At 40.7% G+C, this 8,127-nt stretch overlaps 1 protein-coding gene across 2 annotated transcripts in view; it reads right to left on the minus strand.

Annotated features, from left to right (window-relative positions):
* The window catches only part of LOC115218484 (organic cation transporter protein), a 117,334-nt gene that overhangs the window by 34,590 nt on the left and 74,617 nt on the right, over positions 1–8,127 (minus strand). Inside the window, exon 1 of one of the 2 annotated variants that reach the window (XM_029788331.2) lies at positions 1,522–2,132. The exons of the other annotated variant lie outside the window; for it this stretch is intronic. The gene's annotated coding sequence lies outside the window, so the exon portion shown is untranslated. Of the gene's footprint in view, positions 1–1,521; positions 2,133–8,127 lie in introns of those variants that run through there. 2 annotated transcript variants of the gene reach the window in all.

Here is an 8,127-nt window from a genome sequence, read left to right on the forward strand (position 1 = left end):
TTTGTTTGTAAAGGGAGGTCATCCTCCCTCGAAGATCGCGTACTACATACGGACTATAGTTTCGAGGTCATTGCCTCTTGTCAACGCATGGTAAGCACCGGCCTTCGATGAAGGATTCCCTTTACAAACAATATATAATGTTTTTCACAGTAACCACTGTCACTGATGTAGAAAAACTGTCTGAAAACAATAATAAATCTCTGAACGAGATATAAATAGTAACCGCTCGACAACGTAAGGGGTATCAGCCATCTGAATGTGGCTAGCACTGGGGGGGGGGGGTTACTGATGCTTTTAGCCCCAGGCGATCAACGTCACCAGAAGGACTTCTTTTTCTTTTGTCGAACCGCTTCGTTATAAAGACATAAACAAACCAATACCAGTTGGTATATATATATATATATATATATATATATATATATATATATATATATATATATATACCAACTGGTATTGGTTTGTTTCTTTTTGTCGAACCGCTTCGTTATAAAGACATAAACAAACCAATACCAGTTGGTATATATATATATATATATATACGAAGCGGTTCGACAAAAAGAAAAAGAATAGAAAATAAATGTACAGATCGAGAGAGAGAGAGAGAGAGAGAGAGAGAGAGAGAGAGATGAAGGCAGATAAACAAAAGTAGGTGCAGCGAGTCTATTTACACGGAAGACAGCAAATGTTGCGAATATAAATAAACAAGCCGAGTAAAGAGAAGACTACTATGTCATTTCATTAGTTTATTTGTATTTTATGTCAACACGATTCTCACGCCTTCTTTTGTTTATCTTCCATCTTGTCTTCCCGCCTGTTTTGATATCCGACTTTCTGCACCGTATCTACTTGAGCTGAAAGAAAGATTTGGAAGTTAAGTTTTGATTCATCTGACCACTGCTTGATATCTGTCTATTATCACGCTTGCTTTAGCGTTCTCTAGTATACATTATACATGCATAAATGTGTGTGTGTGTGTGTGTGTGTATACATATAAATACGGATAAGATCGTTATTTGAAATACCGATCATATCAAGTAGCCAGCATGGGAATAAAAACCTTATAGGTAATTATTATTATTATTAAAATTATAATTAAGGGTATCTAAAAGATACCACCATGCTAGATATGGCAGTCAAAACTTGACTCTAAAACCACATCAAGCATACAGCACCAGGAGAAAAGACTAAGCGACAAATAAACTAGCGAACACACTTAGGGACCAGTCTCACCATCTGGTGAAGACTTAATCCGTCATCACACCAGTTGCTATGCAAAAAGGAAGAGGGAAGGTGTATATATATATATATATATATGATACCTTTAATTATAATTTATACACACACGCATTTATGTGAACTGGAGAAAACACAGAAAGTGTATATGCGGGTGTGTAAAGATAGACATGTTGTTACACGTGTCAATATGTGATTTTGCATAGACAATTCTTATTGAGACCATAAATATTTGTTTTCATTTAAACAGTAACACAGTCCTAAACAAGACAAAAGAATGATATTTACCAATTCTGCTGTACTCCACTTATCAAAATAAATCACCATGTCGATATACTTCTCCTACACAAGATGCAGTTTAAATTTAATATTCCTTTGTATTGAATGACTCCGATTTCTTTTCAGGTACTGTTGTTAATAACATACGTAGCATTTCATATTGCTTGCCTATATCGCTATAAAGTGTTTCTTTTGTTACAGTGCGTAGGCCAACAACTGGCCTTTGTATATATTCATTTAACGAGTGAGTAAATATAGCTACGCAATGGAAATACACTGAAGCTAAAACTGTGTAAATATGTGTAACACTTTGACCTGGTTGTATTTTACAGTGAGGTTAGTGTTAACATAAGTGATTAGAAGGGCATCACACGCCACAATGCAGACATGCGCATGAGTTTAAGCAGTTTAGCTTAATGGTAAAGCATTCAACAGAACCTTTGAGGGATGTTGGTTCGAGGCCCATTGCTGGTTATTGATAAGTTTTTTCTGCTTTGTAAGGGTAATTTAGCCAATATTTCTGCTGTACTAACGGCAATTCTGCATTCATATATAGAAAGAAACTTTAGTTTGTTTACATAGTTATATATATCTATATCTTTCTATCTGCCTGTCTCTCTCTTCTCTCTCTCTCCATATATATATATATATATATATATATATATATATATATATATATATATATATATATATATATATATATATATATATGTATATGTATGTCTTCTGCTATATATATATGTATCAAGCATATATATGCTTGATTGCTTGATTACTATAGATAGAGGGAAAGAGAGAGAAAAAAAAGAGGAGGGCGAGGTATTGTCCCAATACCTCGCTCTCTTTCTTTTTCTCTTTCTTTCCCTCTATCTATAGTAATCAAGCACACAGATACATATCTGCTACAACACCACTATCTGTTTTTTTGACATCTACCTATCCACATACACATTCACGCACACACATACACACACATAGGTATTAATACAGCTATATTCATTCACTCACACAGACACTCATTCACAAAAAAAATTAACAAAACCCACCATACATACGACCTGTTCCAAATCACCTTACTTTTCTTAGGCCTCTCTCCCCCTACTTCGTTTGAACTCTTGAACCTTTAGAACCTTCTAGAATTTTCTACATTCAACCAGTTTGACGTCACTCCTTATAAAGGAATATTAAAGAGACACTCATTATTGCTATGCGCTCCGTGAGAGCAGTCATCTAAAAGTTTTTGTGAATCTTGATGTTGACATAAATTCCTTGTTTTTCCTGACGAGAAAGCGGCATAATGTACTCCTTATTCCTTCACAATCAGGAATATGTCGAAAATAAAGGAAATTTGTTAATTTGTTGTTCAACTCCATTCTTTCATTTATTCATAAATTTTATAAAAATACACACAAATTTCCACACGAAAACACGTAGTCTCTGCCCTAGGCACGTAACTTCAACCGTGTTATTTCTGATGTGAATTTGCTACCCAGGTATCGGTTAAACGAATTATCCATAAAAAGATATTTCATTTTGCTACTCTTATATATATATATAATCGACCCCGGGACTTATTCTTTGTAAGCCCAGGACTTATTCTATCAATCTCTTTTGCCGAACCGCTAAGTGACGGGGACGTAAACACACCAGCATCGGTTGTCAAGCAATGCTAGGGGGACAAACACAGACACACAAAACACACACACACACACACACATATATATATATATATATATATATATATATATATATATATATATATATATACATATATACGACAGGCTTCTTTCAGTTTCCGTCTACCAAATCCACTCACAAGGCATTGGTTGGCCCGGGGCTATAGCAGAAGACACTTGCCCAAGATGCCACGCAGTGGGACTGAACCGGAACCATGTGGTTGGTTAGCAAGCTACTTACCACACAGCCACTCCTGCGCCTATACATGTATATACTTAAAAACTTAAATATATTACCCAAATATGTAAACACAACTTTTACAACTTTTATTGCATCAACACAATTGAATTCAGAAAATTGAAAAAATCATCGATGTGAATATCAGATAATATGTGTGTGTGTGTGTGTATACATATGCGTATGTATGTGTGTGTATATATATATTATTATTATTTTCCTACCATTAATTGCAAATACAAGTTGAATTGCTTTTCGAGCCAGCGCTCCCAGTATCAACTGGTTTTGACCTCTCTTTACCCATGGCTGACCTCGCCACCATCTGCTGAATTTATTTATAGATTACCTCTTGCTAACAACTACTACTACTACTACTACTACTACTACTACTACTACTACTGCTGCTGCTGTTGCTGCTGCTGTCACTACTACTGCTACTATTGCTACCACTGTTACTGCTGCTACTGCTCCTGCCACCGCTGCTACTGCTGCTACTACTGCTGCTGTTGCTGTTGCCACTATGGCTACTGCTGCTATTGCTGCTGCCATTACTACTGCTGTTACCACTGCCTCTGCTACTGCTGATAGTGATATTGCTGCTGCTACTACAACTGCTGCTGCTGCTGATGATGATGAATATTAGTGGTTGAAAATAAATATATAAAACAAACGTAGGAAAAAGAATGAAAAATCTAATAATAATTTAACATTACTTGAAAAGGTAGTGGGTAGCGAGCTTCTTCACTACTTCAGGGAGTGACGACCCTGCCTGACACGAGTTCCGGGCTCTGCTGGCTCCGGCTGACAGTATAGGCCCCTATCCAGGGTTACGGAAAAGAGACAACCTTCAAAGAAATCCGGAGTGGAGCCCCGAAGGCGGTTTAGTGTTCGACTAGACACTCTTCCAGCAGCTCCTGCAACCAAGCTGGTGCCAAACGTAATGCTCTGCACTCCTTTGGACTACATCAGCAAGGTCGAGAGAGGAAACCTAACGATTGGGCTACCCAGGACTTTCTTATCTCTAGCCCAGGCCTGCGCAAAACTGGAGAGGACACTTCAGTGCTGCTGTAAAAAGTTGCAGAAACAACACGGGAGGTAACAGTCACGAGTGATAAGTCCATTCAGATTGGCGTTACGGGTTACCTCTGTCGGTGGGAGGAACCTCCGTGTCCTATTGGTTAACTACTGCCCACCCAAGCTGGGCAGCCCCCAGTTAATAAGGTGCTGACCCGCCACAGGCCGCCTGCTTCATTGGGTGCTTGGAGCTAAGAGTATGACTTGAAAAGCGGCCTGCAACCTCTGCACCAAGCAAACAACTAAAAGACAAGAAACCACCAATCCTGCGGTTGGCAAGCTGGAATGTCAGGACCATGTGACCTGGAATATCTGATGATCTACTCAGGGTTGAAGACACAAGGAAAACGGCCATCATTGACCGTGAACTAAAGAGGCTTAACATAGACATTGCTGGGCTACAGGAGACAAGACTTCCCTCAAACGGCAAACTCAAAGAACAGGATTTCACCTCTTTTTGGCAGGGAAGCGATCCAGAAGAACCTCGTCAGCATGGCGTTGGCTTTGCAGTGAGAAACTCATTACTCTCCTCAATAGAACCACCATCAGGAGGTACTGAGCGTATCCTCTCACTGCGCCTCTAGACTTCTGGCTCAGTACATCTACTCAGCATCTATGCTCCCACTCTCTACAGCTCAGAGGAGACCAAGGACCAGTTCTACAAAGATCTCAACTGTGTCATAAAAACTATACCAACAACTGAAAATATCTACCTTCTAGGGGATTTTAACGCTCGCGTGGGATCTGACCATGATTCGTGGCCCATTTGTGTTGGACACTTTGGTATTGGCAACATGAATGACAATGGTCAGAGACTACTCGAATTCTGCACATACCATAACCTGTGCATTACAAACACATTCTTTACCAACAAGCCATCCCACAAGGCATCTTGGAGACATCCAAGATCTCACCACTGGCATCAGCTGGATCTCATCATTACACGGAGATCCTTTCTGAATTCTGTTCTACTGACCCGCAGTTACCACAGCGCGGATTGTGACTCAGACCACTCACTAATTAGAAGTAGGGTGAGGATTCTGCCTAAAAAAGTCATCGCTCCAAAAAAAGTGGGCCGACCACGCATTAACACTGCCAGAACCTCGGACCCTACACTGCGAAAATGTTTTACTGTTTCTATCAAGGTTGCCCTCAGTAGCTGCCCAACCTCCTCTGCTGAAGGTAGGTGGAATTATATCGGGGAAGCTTTGTATACAACATCAATAGATACTTTCGGCATGAGAGAAAGACAAACCCAGATTGGTTCAATGCTGGGCTCTCAGAGCTGGAGCCAGTTATCGAAGCAAAGCGTGCAGCTCTGATGCAATACAAGAGTGATTCTTCTACAAAGTCACTCGAAGAACTCAGAAAGGCAAGAAATAAAACCCAACTGACAGCCAGACGCTGTGCAAATAGGTATTGGCAGGAAATCTGTCAGAGTATCCAGTCAGCTGCTGACAGGGGCGACACCCGTGGGATGTATGCCGGTTTGATGAAGGCCCTCGGTCCATCCGCAACCAAGTCAACCCCTCTGAAATCAACTACTGGAGATCTCATCAGGGATCAAAGCAAGCAAATGGATAGATGGGTGGAGCACTACCAGGATCCCTACTCACGGGAGACTACAGTAGCTGAGGCTGCAATCGAGAGTGTCAAGATCTTGCCAGTCATGTGTGAACTTGACAGTCCGCCATCTATAGCAGAGCTCACCAAGGCTATTGACTCCCTAGCAAGTAACATGGCTCCGGGAAAAGACAGCATCCCCTCAGAGATCATCAAAGCCTGCAAACACACCATCCTGCTTCGGCACCTTCATGAGCTTCTGTGTCAGTGCTGGGAAGAGGGTACAGTCCCTCAGGATATGCGGGATGCTAGCATCATTACGCTTTAGAAAAACAAAGGTGACCGTGGTGATTGTAACAATTACCGTGGAATATCTCTTCTAAGCACTGTTGGAAAGACCTTTGCTCGCGTTGTTCTGGCCAGGCTACAACTACTTACTTCTCGAATCTATCCAGAATCGCAGTGTGGCTTTAGAAGAAGCAGATCAACTATTGATATGATATTCTCCATACGCCAACTTCAGGAGAAGTCCAGAGAGCAGAAAATGCCATTATATATGTCCTTCATTGATCTAACAAAAGCCTTTGACTCGGTAAGTAGAAAAGACCTCTTCATCCTGCTCCAAAAAATCGGATGTCCACCAAAGCTGCTGAGGATCATCAAGTCTTTCCATGATGATATGCAAGGTACCATACAGCACAATGGTTCAATATCAGCCGCCTTCCAAATAAAAAACGGGGTAAAGCAAGGTTGTGTCCTCGATCCTACATTATTTGGCATTTTCTTCTCACTCTTGCTCTCACATGCCTTTCAGACATCAGATGATGGAGTGTTTCTGCACAGTAGAAGTGACGGGAAACTGTTCAATCTCTCGCGCCTGCGTGCCAAGACCAAAATCAGAAACGTCCTGATCAAGGAGATGCTATTTGCTGATGATGCCGCTCTGGTATCACACACAGAAGAAGCCCTCCAAAGGCTCATTAACTGTTCTGAGCAAGCATGTAACGACGTTGGCTTAGCTATCAGCCTTAAGAAGACCAGCATCATGGGTCAGGCTACATCGGACATCCCAAACATACATATTGGAGACCACAGATTACAGGAGGTGGAGAAGTTTACCTATCTTGGCTCTACCGTCACCTACAACTTATCCCTTGACGCTGAGCTCAATATACGCATTGGCAAGGCAGCTGCTGTGATGGCCCAACTCTCCAAACGGGCATGGGACAACAATAAGCTGACCAAGACCACGAAAATGAAGATCTACCAGGCATGTGTACTTAGCACTCTACTGTATGGAAGTGAGACTTGGACACTATACACACGCCAAGAGCGTCGGCTAAACATCTTTCACCTGCGCTGCCTCCGGAAAATCCTCCGCATCAAATGGCAGAATCATATCCCCAACAAAGATGTCCTCAAGCAAGCAGGAATACCAAGCATGTTTGCACTCCTCACACAAAGACGTATGAGATGGCTTGGGCATGTTAGCCGTATGAAAGATGGCAGAATCCCCAAGGACATACTCTACGGAGAGCTTGCTAGGGGTACTAGGTCTGTGGGTAGACCGTTCTTACGTTACAAGGATGTTTGCAAAAGGGACATGGAGGCCTGCAACATCAATATTAGCAATTGGGAAGCAATTGCCAGCAACCGTTGTACCACTTCTTGTACCACTACTCTATATTTATATTTCTACCTTTACGGTGCTTTATTTTACTGGAAAGTAATACATTTGTATTGCTATATTTTATTTTTCATTGAAAATATATATATATATATATGTACGTAAATTAATAAAATATATACATACAATATTAGATATGTACATATATACACAAGTGCACTACATGAGTACCTACATCGCTAAAAATAGAAGTCAAAAATACTTCTGTACCACCGAATAGTCACAAATCTATTAGACACGATAGGAAAAAATATCAGACTGTAATATATTCTTTTTAGGGTGTTAAAGTAGATGTTCAGCAAATCAAATGTAGATGTGGTATATCTTCAGTTTTCAAAAGACATTGATAAAATCGATCATGGTGTGTGAAGTCACAG

This window comes from Octopus sinensis, linkage group LG13, assembly GCF_006345805.1.
Source record: "Octopus sinensis linkage group LG13, ASM634580v1, whole genome shotgun sequence".
NCBI classification, from domain to species: domain Eukaryota; kingdom Metazoa; phylum Mollusca; class Cephalopoda; order Octopoda; family Octopodidae; genus Octopus; species Octopus sinensis.